Genomic DNA, 12,180 nt, shown 5'->3' on the forward strand with positions numbered 1-12,180 from the left:
ACTACCAAAAAAAAAAAAAAAATCAAGGAAATATAAATCATAAGATATTAAACATGGCAATCAGGATATAAGAGCCTGCTCAGGAAGGCTCTCTGAACAAACTGATCTGTGGAAACTAAGTAGTTACACCAGAAGGAGTATAATTCTGTACATGCTCTGTGCTTATGTGCCTTCTCTAATCTTCCCTACTGAGCCCTCTCACAAGCAGGAATATGTGCAAGACAGTACGGACTGTCTTATGATTTTTATACTTATGGGAAAAGAGATCAGAATTTATCTTATCAGAACGCTTCATCACTATTGTGTTATTCCTGTATTTTATTATAACGACTTGTTTCATTATAAACTCCCAACATTTATAAGCTCCTACCTGTTATATAGAGTTAAATGAATTTCCATTAAGGTCTCTGCCTGAAGAAAAACAAAAAAGAAAAAAGAAGAAAAAAAAAACTTGATCATGAAAAAGTAAATTCTATGTGATATCTAATTATTCACATGATTTCAACTAGCAATGCATTTTATTATTACAACATTCACAAGTGTGTGATTATTCAAGAGTTGAATATAGTCAGGCTGGTCATGTTCTTTTTGCTTCAAGACAATATATCATCTACAATTCATATGCAGCTAAAGGCAACAAAAGTAAGTAAACCAATGTGATATAGAAATATTTTAAGGATACAAAATACGGATAGGCCTATATCAACTACTAGCTGAAAACAAATTAGAGTCTTTGGAAAGGACATAGAAATTACAGAGGAAGTCACTACATTTACTTTTAAAGATAGGGTACAAAGAGCCACAGAATGTAGAAATATGTAGACCCAGCATCGGTCCTGTGTTAAGCGGCAAACTCAAAAAAGGGCAATAGACTGATAAAGAAATACAAGAAAATGCTTTCATGACTCGGCAGAGAATACCTAGAGACAGCTGAAGCAATGGTGTAGGACTATTTTGGAAAATTATCAATTTATGGAGGAAAATATAAGAATTATAAGATAATCTAATTAAGAACAAAATTAGAAATCTTTGTGTTACAAATGATATTCTATTATAAAACAATTAAGAGAGTACTTTAGAGAGCTCCTTCACAGTGAAGGAGATAAAAAAAAAAAAAAAAAAAGGCCATTTTCTAGGCAGCTGAGATATTTCAGAAAGGATAACATTTTTATGTCTAAGTTTAAGTACAAATTTTAAAATGTAATCATAATTCCCGGGAGCAAAGCATGAAGTGTTCATAATTGTCAGTCTGAAGTACTAAAAGCAAGAGGAACAAATGTAATGCAAATACTTCATAAAACGATTATGTTGGCTTGTAAATCAGAAAACATCCAAAGGAATGGATAATGATAACATGCCTAATTTAAAAGAAAAGAAACAAAAAAAAAAAAAAAAAAGGAAAAAAAAATTGCAATGATTCCTGACTCACAGGCTATGAAATTCTGTTTCTATTATTGGACTATAGTTGTAAATCTTAAACAGAAGAGATAAACAGTAGTTGTCTGGATCTGTGAAAAGTTGATCCATTTAAAATTAAACATGTTCCACTCACTGACTGCTTGGGGAAAAAAATAAAATCCATAAAAGCTGCACAAGTATGTTGATTATGAAAGGTCATGGCAATACATTATGAGGTTGTAGGGAGATCAGTACTTGTTTTGCCTGCTATCAATACCTAATTAAGCTAGGAAACTGTTTTTCTGCCACTGCCCCTGAAGTAGCTATGCAAGTGTCCCTTTAATTACAAAATTCACAGGGTTGGTAGGAAATAGTGATTTGTATCATTTTTTTTCTAAAGACTAATGACTTTTAGCGCTGTAGAAACACAAAGGGTATGGTGCAACCTGATGTTCAAAGAAAACTAGGGCTTAAATGTATTATACTTTCACAGACCCCATTTGATCTTAACACTGTTGACTTTATTAGGCTAATAGAATTTAGTAGTAGGGAGAACTAGAAAACCTTTTCAGGCTAACATGCTTCATCTACATCAGTTCTCAGGTCTGAATCAAAGGCTGCAGAATTTATGTTACGCACAGCCTGCAGAAATTGCCCTGAGTTTAAATGAGTTATTTCTTTATATTGTGCATAAGCAAGGTGTCGAACTCTTTATTGAAGGAGGCCGTGAATGCTAAATCTTTCCAAGGGTTCAGACAGTAACTTCACAAGGTTGTGGGATGATGGGGGGAATCTTCTGATGTCTAACAGACTCAGAAACAGCCATCACTTCAGAAAGTTCCTGAATAATGTATTTCACAGCCAGATATTACTGAAGGCTGAATGGGGAGTCAGAGGAGGCATCAACACATTTGTCAAATTTCTATCTACCTTCCTACTGTAACCTTATGGCCCTGCCTCTGGTATTTTAAGTTGTTTTTAAGTGTAGGTGCAAAAAAATTATGTGAAAAGTTTTTGTTCTGGGGTCAGGTCACTATTATCTAGGTTGTCTCAGCTGTAACAGCAAAATTTCTCTGCTGCCTCTGCTGCCAGGTGTGTGCTGTGTGTCCTGTAGTTTTAAGCTTGTTTTATCTATGATGTTACCTAACTTGATTTAGCTTAATTTTTTGGGTAGTTTTATGCAACTGTGTAGTTTTTCTGCTTATGAAGAAATCATGGCAAGAAAATGTAGCAAACATAAGTAACTGTAGTATAACTAAGCCTGGTGAATCAGGAAACATGACACTGAAAAAATAACTCTGGGCAAACACGTCTGATAATGAACCTTCAGCATCGTAGTCTTCTTTCAAAAAATACAGGATGCTGAAGACTTAATGTAACAATTCATTGGAAGGGTGGGAAATTAAAGGACAGATACTGGGTCTGTAGATTTATTGTATTACTAATGACCTTTAATAGAATTAAGAGATTTTGATTAAATGGTAGCATTATTGTAACTGGTCTAAATAACAATAACAACAACAACAACAATAACAATAACAATAATTGATTGCTATATTTCATTAGACTGTCACATCATTAGACTACCAGTAAGTTCTGGCCTTGGATTCTCGTGTGTTTGTGGTCTTGGTTCCCCACCATGTACTTCTGTGGATAATGCTAAGCATTCACTATTGGACACTGTTGGAGACAGGTAACCAGGATCAGATGGACCTCTGATCCCACTCAGCAGGATTTTTATTAAGAGGCTTGGAGGGAATTATCACAACATTGTGCCCTAACTCTTTCCCTAAACCCATTTCAGAGCTTTCTCATCTTGGACAGCAGGAATCTGCACTGCAACACTCCTGCTATTATAATTTAGTTTCTAGAGTGTTTCAGTAATCCTGGAGGAAATAGTCATTAGGACTGGTAATAGAAAACAGATATCTTTTAAACAAACAGATCAAGGGATTCAATTTAAGTTTTCAGCCACCCAGTACTCTGATTCAAAGCCACAGTTTGATTGCTTCCACTGTATAAAAGCAGTACCTAAATACAGTAGTAGTACATATGCATCATTTGAAAGTGAGCTACAAAACCATTCTTTCCTTCTTGCACTTTTGTGAGAGAATTATTAAATTAACTGGTGAATCAGAACCAAAGAACAGTTCTTCTTGTTAAATAACAATTGCAAAGCCATCTAGAAGCTGAAAACAATCTGACTTTGAAGATGACCAGATGACTTCTTGGCAATTAAGAAGAGACTGTGTCATCCAAGAAAATCTTGTATCAGATATTCCTTTCATTGGATTTCTATATGGAAATGACATAAGCACAGTTACAACACAACAGGAACAGTCTTTCTTCTATAGAAAAGGAAGACATTGATAATGATGAAAAAGCACAAAAAAATATTAGTCTTAGCATTATGCCAGCAACTTGTAAGTGTGAAAAAACAGTTAAAAACAAATTACACAAATGCTACTAGAAACTATAATCTAGAAATAAGGTCATTCTTTTATTATTGTTGGGTCAATTCCTGAGGCTGTCTAAATACTGATATCTCCAACTGAAATAAGTCCCATGGTTCTCAAAGCTGCTGAAGAACACCACCTTGATGCAGGCTGTTCCCGTAGGGATACTCAGCATTCCTAGGGATGTGGTCTATAGGACTCATCAGATCAAAAGAGAAGTGACTCTACTTTGGCTATGTGCTTTCTTTCAGCCATACGGATTTCAGGAAAAAAAAAAAAAAAAAAAAAAAAAAAAAAAGTAAAAAGCCTTTTGTATGAATGCTACAAATGGACTTAAGTAACTTCTATATTAAGTATCACTCAATTTATAAACCATCAGAACATTCCGTGGCAAACAGCTTCATTCATTTGGATTCCTATGAAATACTGGAGCATTTTACATGCACGGATAATGCATAAGGCTATTCTGGCGACTGAGAATATGGTCTTGGTGATCACAGCCTTTCATTACAGACTGAAAATGTGGAATTTCCAATGGTAAAGGCACAGTCTGAGAACTTTCCAACAGGTGGGATGATAGTGCAAAAGAGAACTGCAGAAAAAGAACATTTGTGAGATGCAAATGCCATGCAAATTAGAGGAACACATAAATTAAATTGGAAGAAGTAACTGAATCCATTCTTCTGCTTATGTCAAATTCTTTAAATAGATTAGTTAAAAATGCAGAAAAAAATGGGGAAAAAGACATCACCATTTTATAGATATAAAACAGAAACACAGTGTAAGCAATATAATCTCTGTTAAAGAAATCATCTGTGTCAGTTCCCTGATAACACTCTCACACTTTTCGCTCTCCCTTCTTCTCATCTCTGACTTAAAGCACATTACCAATGCATATCATAGAGGATTTGCATTAACTCATGATCCTACCCTCCCTAACACAGTGAAAGTATTTATTACATTATCATTTAGCTAGTGCTGTAATAGAAGATTTGCTAAATACCTAATAGTTTAAGGAGCTCCTAAGTGAGCCTGGAATTTATGAAAATGCCAAATAATTTATTCTGATTAACATTGTATGCTTTCTGACATTGCAAACTAAGGTGAAGGATTAGTAGCAGATAAACTGTAAGGGTGAGTAAAAGTATAAGTAATATATGATATGGTGCCAGTGGATAAAAAAGACAAGGCTTCCTATAACACAGAGGACCTCTTTACTGCCAGAGGAAATTATGCATGGGAAGGAAGGAACCACAGTAAGTATGACCAAGTTGAAGGCCTTCAGACCCTTTGAATGTTGTCACTGATTCCTGGCTTTGCATGAAAGAAAATTAAAAATAAAGTATGTGATGTCTTCAGCTTGAGAATAAAACTTGTTATTTCAGTTTTCCAGGATACACAAGGATTGAAACCAGAGGGTTTAGCTCAGTCTTAATATTTATACTAACTGAAATCCCATCTGGGTAAATATATTCTCCTTATAAGACAGTCATTCCTAATTTAAAATATTCACTGCCATTTTTGCCAGAGGTAGCTTTTTCCTCTTCCCTCATCTATAAATAATTGTTTTACTTTGTTTTATTACTGAAAATATTGCTTCACTTTGCTTATACAGGGGATATGATTATCATAACATTGTTACTGTTATTATAAGCAAGACAATAGCATTAATACAATCACAAAGATGAAAAATCAAGTGATGAAAATGCCAGAGCAAAGGCTGAAAGCTTTAGCTGTGCCTCAGGTATTTATCTGTATTCACAAGAAACAGTAACATATTATAAAACAATGTGTAGTATCTTATATAACATAACAAACCAATATATGGGGCATACATTCTCCATCAATGTGTTGGCTTTACAGACTTGCAATCTACAAAGCATGTTATGTTTAAGAAAAGTTGGAGATGAGCATAATAGCAAAGGAACAGTTAAGCCAGAATTTCAGAAGAAAACGTTATTATGCTTGGAGCATTTATCCTGTCCAAAAAAGTAAGACAGATGTATTATGTGAATGGTTTGCTAACTTGGAACAGAGAAAAATGAAGTTGTAGACTATTGCCAAATAACCACATAAGAAGGCATGCAGAAAATTTTGCAAAGTATTGGAAAAAAAAAAAAAAAAAAAAAGAGTCAAAATGCACTGTAGTGTGAATTATAGACCAAGAGTCATCCAGTCAGCTGGACTGTAAAAGAATAATAACGTGCAACTTAATGCTTTGTCATTAACATGTTGGCAGAAACATAGTTTTGCCAAGAAGTAAGATAGACAAGTGTTGAAAGTTGTATATTACATAGATCCTAGGTCGATAGATGATGTAAAGATTGTGTCTTCCTGGTGTTTTGATATGGCTGCCACTTCTAGGAAAAGGCAGTAAGCTTGAACATTCCTTGGATCAGTACAGCTTATCTCAGGGGAAAACAAAACAAAACAAAACAAAACAGAACAAAATCTCACATCATTTTTCAGAAGAACATTCCATGTTTGTGGCTAACAGCTTTAGTTAGAGCCCAAAATGAAGTGGTGCAATTCTACATTTGCTATAGATTTGTGAAATTGTATCATTTCAGGGAAGTAATTGCATAGCTTCCCAAAATTGTCATGAAAATTTATAGATTAATTTAATATTGGAGTACATCTCATGTGCTGATGGCCTTATTGCTAAGAACAGTGTAGATAGCAATACCTTTATAATGTTTAAATGGTCCCAAGAAAAGTTATATGCCGCTTCTTGGTCTAAAAGAAATATATAACAAGCAAGACCTCCTAATGATCTGTGTAGAGTTCGGCGTAAGCACAAGAACAGACATTCAGCAGTGGCATCAGGTTGCCAAGTGTCAGTCCCAGTCATCTATTCTTGGAAGGATGGGCCTGGTTTCTCATTCTTGGATTAAAAAAATTCTGTTCATTCTTTAATTTTGCTTTAACACTAGGTTCATCTTGCAGAACATCCATTGTACTCTCTTTCCATACCTGTCTCTAAAGAAGAAGCAGAAGAAGAAGAAATTAAGTATAAGAAACACAGAGTAAGACCTGTAGTGAAAAATGAGTTTTTGATTACTTGAGTTGTGAAATCAAAACTAAAGACCTACTGAATATGAAGGGATGCTATGGCATGTCCTGTAGAGAGACTTAATAGTTATGTGTATTTTTTTTCAAGGTCAGTTGCAATCAGAAGGCTATGCAAGTTAACATAATTAAGAAAAAATTAAGAGTCCACCCCTCTAATACAGAGGGAATATCTGGACAGAACAGATGTTTCCAGATCAGCTAGGCCTGAATTAATTTCATCCTTGGCACTGGTTGATGATATCAAATTTCTGTCCATGTCAGGGTAACAGACTTTCGAGAAAGAAGAAGGTTGAGTAAGATTTTTAACACCATCTCACATGATATTCTCATATGCAAACCAGGGAAACAATCCACAGATTAAATTATTATTGCATGAGTGCAGAATTGCTACAGATTAGAAATTCTGTACCACGAGACCAGTGTTTGAATGAATGGAATGATCTAGGAAGATGTTGTGAAAGTCTGTCCAAAATCCGTTTCTGTATATTTTTATGCATGGCCTGGGGATGAGATAAGAGAATAGGTTTATCAGATCTGCAAGTGAGATCAAGTTGGAAGAGAACACAGGTATATTTGAATGGAAAATAAAGTTTAAGAAACTAGAGGCATGATATAAAAAAGTAGGATTCTGATAGGAAGGGAGAATTACATGATGCTATGTATAGGTGGGAGTAATTAACTTCATACAGAAAACAAAAACAGTTGCTTTAGTAAAGACAAGTTCTAAAAGTTGTTGTCACAGAACAGGAATCACAATATGTTCTCTCAAAAAGCTATGTGCCCAGCTGGATTTTATAATCAGAAATATAGATACTGCCTGTCTGCTAGTACTGTCTTATGTAGACTTTAAACACATTTCACCAGGTGGTGCTGTTACACATAACCTTCCAAGTCTTGTCCTACTACCTGTGCACATGGTAGGTAGTCTTAGGAAAACATCTGTGGGTTATGTAAAGGTGTCTGTAGAGGCAGAATTGCATTGCATTTAACAATCAGCCTTTACTATAACATTAAGGATTCTGGAAAGAGAAATAGGCTAGAAGGCTGGTTGGTAGACTCCAGGATGCACAGATGACATGTAGGTATATGTTCATGTGTATGTGTAGGTATATATTTTATAAATATACCTGCTTTACCGATTTCTCCTTCTTTCAGTGTTCTGGATGTGGCTCAGCAGATGGGCAACTCAGCCTCAGAGCAGAACTCCATTGTCTATGACAGGTGTGTATACAGCTGTAATACATAGACACATGCTCTCTGTTAACATATTTTTTATGAAAAACACAATTAGTATGAATTCATTTAGGGACTATTTTTCTGTACACCATAATAAAACAGGCTTTCTGTAGTTCATGGATAGTAAAGTTTTAGATTTACATTAAACCAAACAAACTTTTGGAGACTGTATAATTGTACATGCTATATTTGTAAAGTGTTTATAGTTTCTTCTAAACTTTCTCTATTGCTAAAATGAGAAAATTAAAATATATCAATACAGCCAATCTGTATTAAAAATATATAAAAAAAAATAAAAATATAACAAGTATACAAATTTTCATTAAAACAATGAAAAAATAAGTCATAGAATAATGATCTAGGCTAGAAGGGACTTCTGAAGTTCATTTAATGCAAGCAGGTTCGTGCTCCAAGAAGGTTCAAGGAGATCAGGTTTTTCAGGGCCATTGCCAGGTAAATAGAAGGAGTTTTAACAACCTATCTGGGCAACTTGTTTGGGTGCTTAGCAACCTTCAGATAGAATTGCTTTCCTTGAATCTGATGGGAATCTTCTGTGTTGCTACGTATGTCTATCACCCTCTGTGTTTCCACTCTGCACGTCTAACAGGAGTTTGGCTCCAGTTTCTCTATGCCCTTTTAACTGGTAAGAAGTCCCCTTGACTTCTCATCTTAAAGCTAACCAAACCCAGCTTTCTCTGTCTCTCCTAATACTTCATGCACTCCAGACCCTAATCAGGTCCACCAGACTCACTCCAATGGGGCACCTTCGTTGAGAGGCAATTTGTGCTGCTGCTGTATATCCTGTCCTGCCCTCGTCTACCTCTGAGAAGAATCCAGTTTAAAGTAAACATGGGTCAGCAATGTGCAGCAAAGACGGCCAACAACATACCAAGTTCTGTTAGCAGGATTGTAACCAGCGAGTCAAGGGAGTTGAATCTTCCCCTCTGAGGAGATCGCATCGGGAGTGTTGTGGCTCCTTGTAGACTTCCCAGTATAAGAAAGATATTGTCATCCTGTATAACTATAATGGAGGGTCATCAAAGTGCTTAGGACCACGTGGCATGAGAGGAGAGGCTGAGAGAAATGGGTTCTCTTAAGAGAAAGCAAGGGAGAGATTTTGTTGTTTTCAGCTGTCTAATAGGAAGATATAGAGAAAAGGGAGCCAGATTCTGCTACCAATTGAACCTGTGTAGATGGATTTCTTAATTTCTTGATGATATAAAGTAGACCACTAAAGATATTAATGTTGTTAGAGTTACTACCTCAGCATAAAGAAAACACCTACTTAGAAGTAACTATGTCCTACTGCTACCTTACATATTTGTTAATTTCTGAATAGCTTTAGCAATTCCAACTCTTAATAATTTGGCCATGGGATAAATTTAATATATTGGTTTTGTACATGCATATGTGATTGTTCATTTGCCCCCACCCTTTTTTTTTTCCTTATGTTATCTAAATACAGCTAAGGTAATATACATGGTGGCACGATAACTTTCTGATATTGTATTATATCACGTTATTGAAATGTTATCTTATTCCATTGGATACAGGGAAAGTGGAATAATATACAACCTACTTAAATGAGCATGATTTTAGTTCATGATTGCAATGAATCGATAATACTAAATGGTTTTAAAAATATTTTTTTCATAATATTGCTTTAGTGGTATTTAAATAACACAGATTTTTGTGCCATATTTTAGCCCAATTTCACAGATTTGTTAATTTATGTGAGCTGTATGACTAAGGACTTCTGAACTGTCTCCAGACATTTTTGGTAACACTAGAAAAGAGTGGAACTCTTTCCCCACATTTGGAGGTTTTTGTAATTGTTTAGTTCTGTGAATTGTTGCACTGTTTTGATAATATCATAATATCATTTTATATTATGACTTGAACTCTTGTATTTTTACGTCTAAATATGCATATATAAATAAATATTTGGGATGTACAACAATTCAGGCTGGAAGAACAGCCAGTCAGGTAGTGCAAGCTGTCAAAGAGGTTTCAAGAATTCAATAGGTTGAATGTGTTAAGGATCAGATGATGGAGAGAAGAGGGAGAATATGTCCTTACAGGCAAAAAAGATCCTACATTTCAGAGATGATGTGAAGCACTTGTTAGCACTCTGCTGAGATTGCAATGGAGACAGCCTAACAACGGTTTTATGCAGACTGGAAGGCAGAAGAAATTTGTACATCATTCAAATCCTGGAAAACCTCACTGAAATGCACCTGCTGTTTCTGGACTGTCTCACATTATTCAAAATAGTAATTATTTTCCTATGATGGTCAATGTCACCAGAATAGCCTAGATCTGTTTTTGTTGTTGTTGTTGTTGTTTGTTTGTTTTTGAGGGGTGTTTGGTTTGGTTTTCTTTGTATGTATGTTTGTTTATTTGTTTTGCAAGTATTTGTTTATTTTGACATTATTTGTCTGATCTTTTGACAAATATTAAGACAACCTAGAGAGTTGACAGATTGGTTTATAAGACCCGTAAGAAATTTTCACAAAACATGTTACTGCTGTTAATAGACTTGCAATCTACACCTGAGATTAAGCATGTCATAGAACAGAAACAGTGGATACTATTAACTCTGGTTCAAAGATTTTAGAAAGGTGAATGCATTCTAAAAAATATAGCTCTTTACGCAGTGTTTATAGTAGCTCAAATCTAGAGCTGTTAGATGAAAGCATAACATCAAAGAAGTTCATGATGGCAATTCCCACTTGGTTTAGAGCTGACTTTGCCCTAACAGCTAGATCCAGCAATAAGCATATGGAAATAATATAATAATAATTGGGAAATTATTGCTGAATAATTGGGAAATATTTGCAAGCTACCAAGCAGATAAATCTTGCCCTAAAAAACACACTGCTCTTTATGTGTTGTATTATTTTTATTATGACACTGCTCACGAAAGACAGTCGTTTCAAATTCTGACCTCTGCCTTGTTCTTCCTTGACTTCTCTTGGTCCAAGCTATGACTGCAGCTTCCAGGTTCATGTCATCACACTGCTCATTTCCACTTTCAGGTTGGTTCAGTGTGGATCTGGCACTTTCCTGGGGAGGGGAGACTGCAATAAAAATTCATTCTGTTGGCTACAATACCTCTCCCAAGTGCAATTATTTTTAAAAGAGGAAGAGAGAATTTCCATGCTTGAGACAGCATTTCTTCTGATGTTTGTAATTATGCAGTATCTGCTTAGCTTACAGATGATCTGTTTAACAAGTATTGCTTTGTCAATGACTAAAAATAATGCTTCTAAAATAACTTCAGCTTCTGTTTCAGAAGTAATATTATTTATTACTTTAAGAAAAAAAAAAAAAGATAATATCAACAAATTAGTATCAAACATCACTGTAAGTCTATGTAATAACAACAACAACCAGTGTCATCATCCAGTACTCAGTACTCCTGCATTGCATGTGTAGTTGTACTAATACTAATACTTATTATTAAAATCCATGACACAACTGTTTGAAATCTTTTTTTTTTTTTTTTTTTTTTTTTTTTTTTTTCTGGGTGAAAACCCTTTTTTGTCTGGTAAATGTGTGCAATTTTTGGCTTTTAAACCATTGACCAATTCAGAGTTCCCCAAATCATCCCCTTACAGAATTTAAGCAAAACCCAAAATTGCAATTTAATATTTTAAAAATGAGGTCACAGACCTGCAGGCATGTATCTTTTTATTTACTCACATGAGAAATTTCACTTAATTTATCAGAATTATTCTCAGCATTGACATTAAACATGCACATGGGAATGAATATTATAGTCTTTCTAGACTCCTTCCAGTTCTGATTTCTAAGGCTTCATTCAAATACCTGATTTTTAATATCTTCAGTATCTCTTCAGTAGCTTGCCCATCTGGAAAATATCTAAAGCAAACAAAATTTTACTTGTTGAGGAGCTGCATCTGGAAGTGGAGTTATGTCATTGCTTTAAAATGAAAAAGGGTCAACACAGACATTTAGTTATTACAATATTTATCTTCAATCAACAAAACTTTTA

Source organism: Oxyura jamaicensis, chromosome 2, assembly GCF_011077185.1.
Source record: "Oxyura jamaicensis isolate SHBP4307 breed ruddy duck chromosome 2, BPBGC_Ojam_1.0, whole genome shotgun sequence".
Lineage (NCBI taxonomy): Eukaryota > Metazoa > Chordata > Aves > Anseriformes > Anatidae > Oxyura > Oxyura jamaicensis.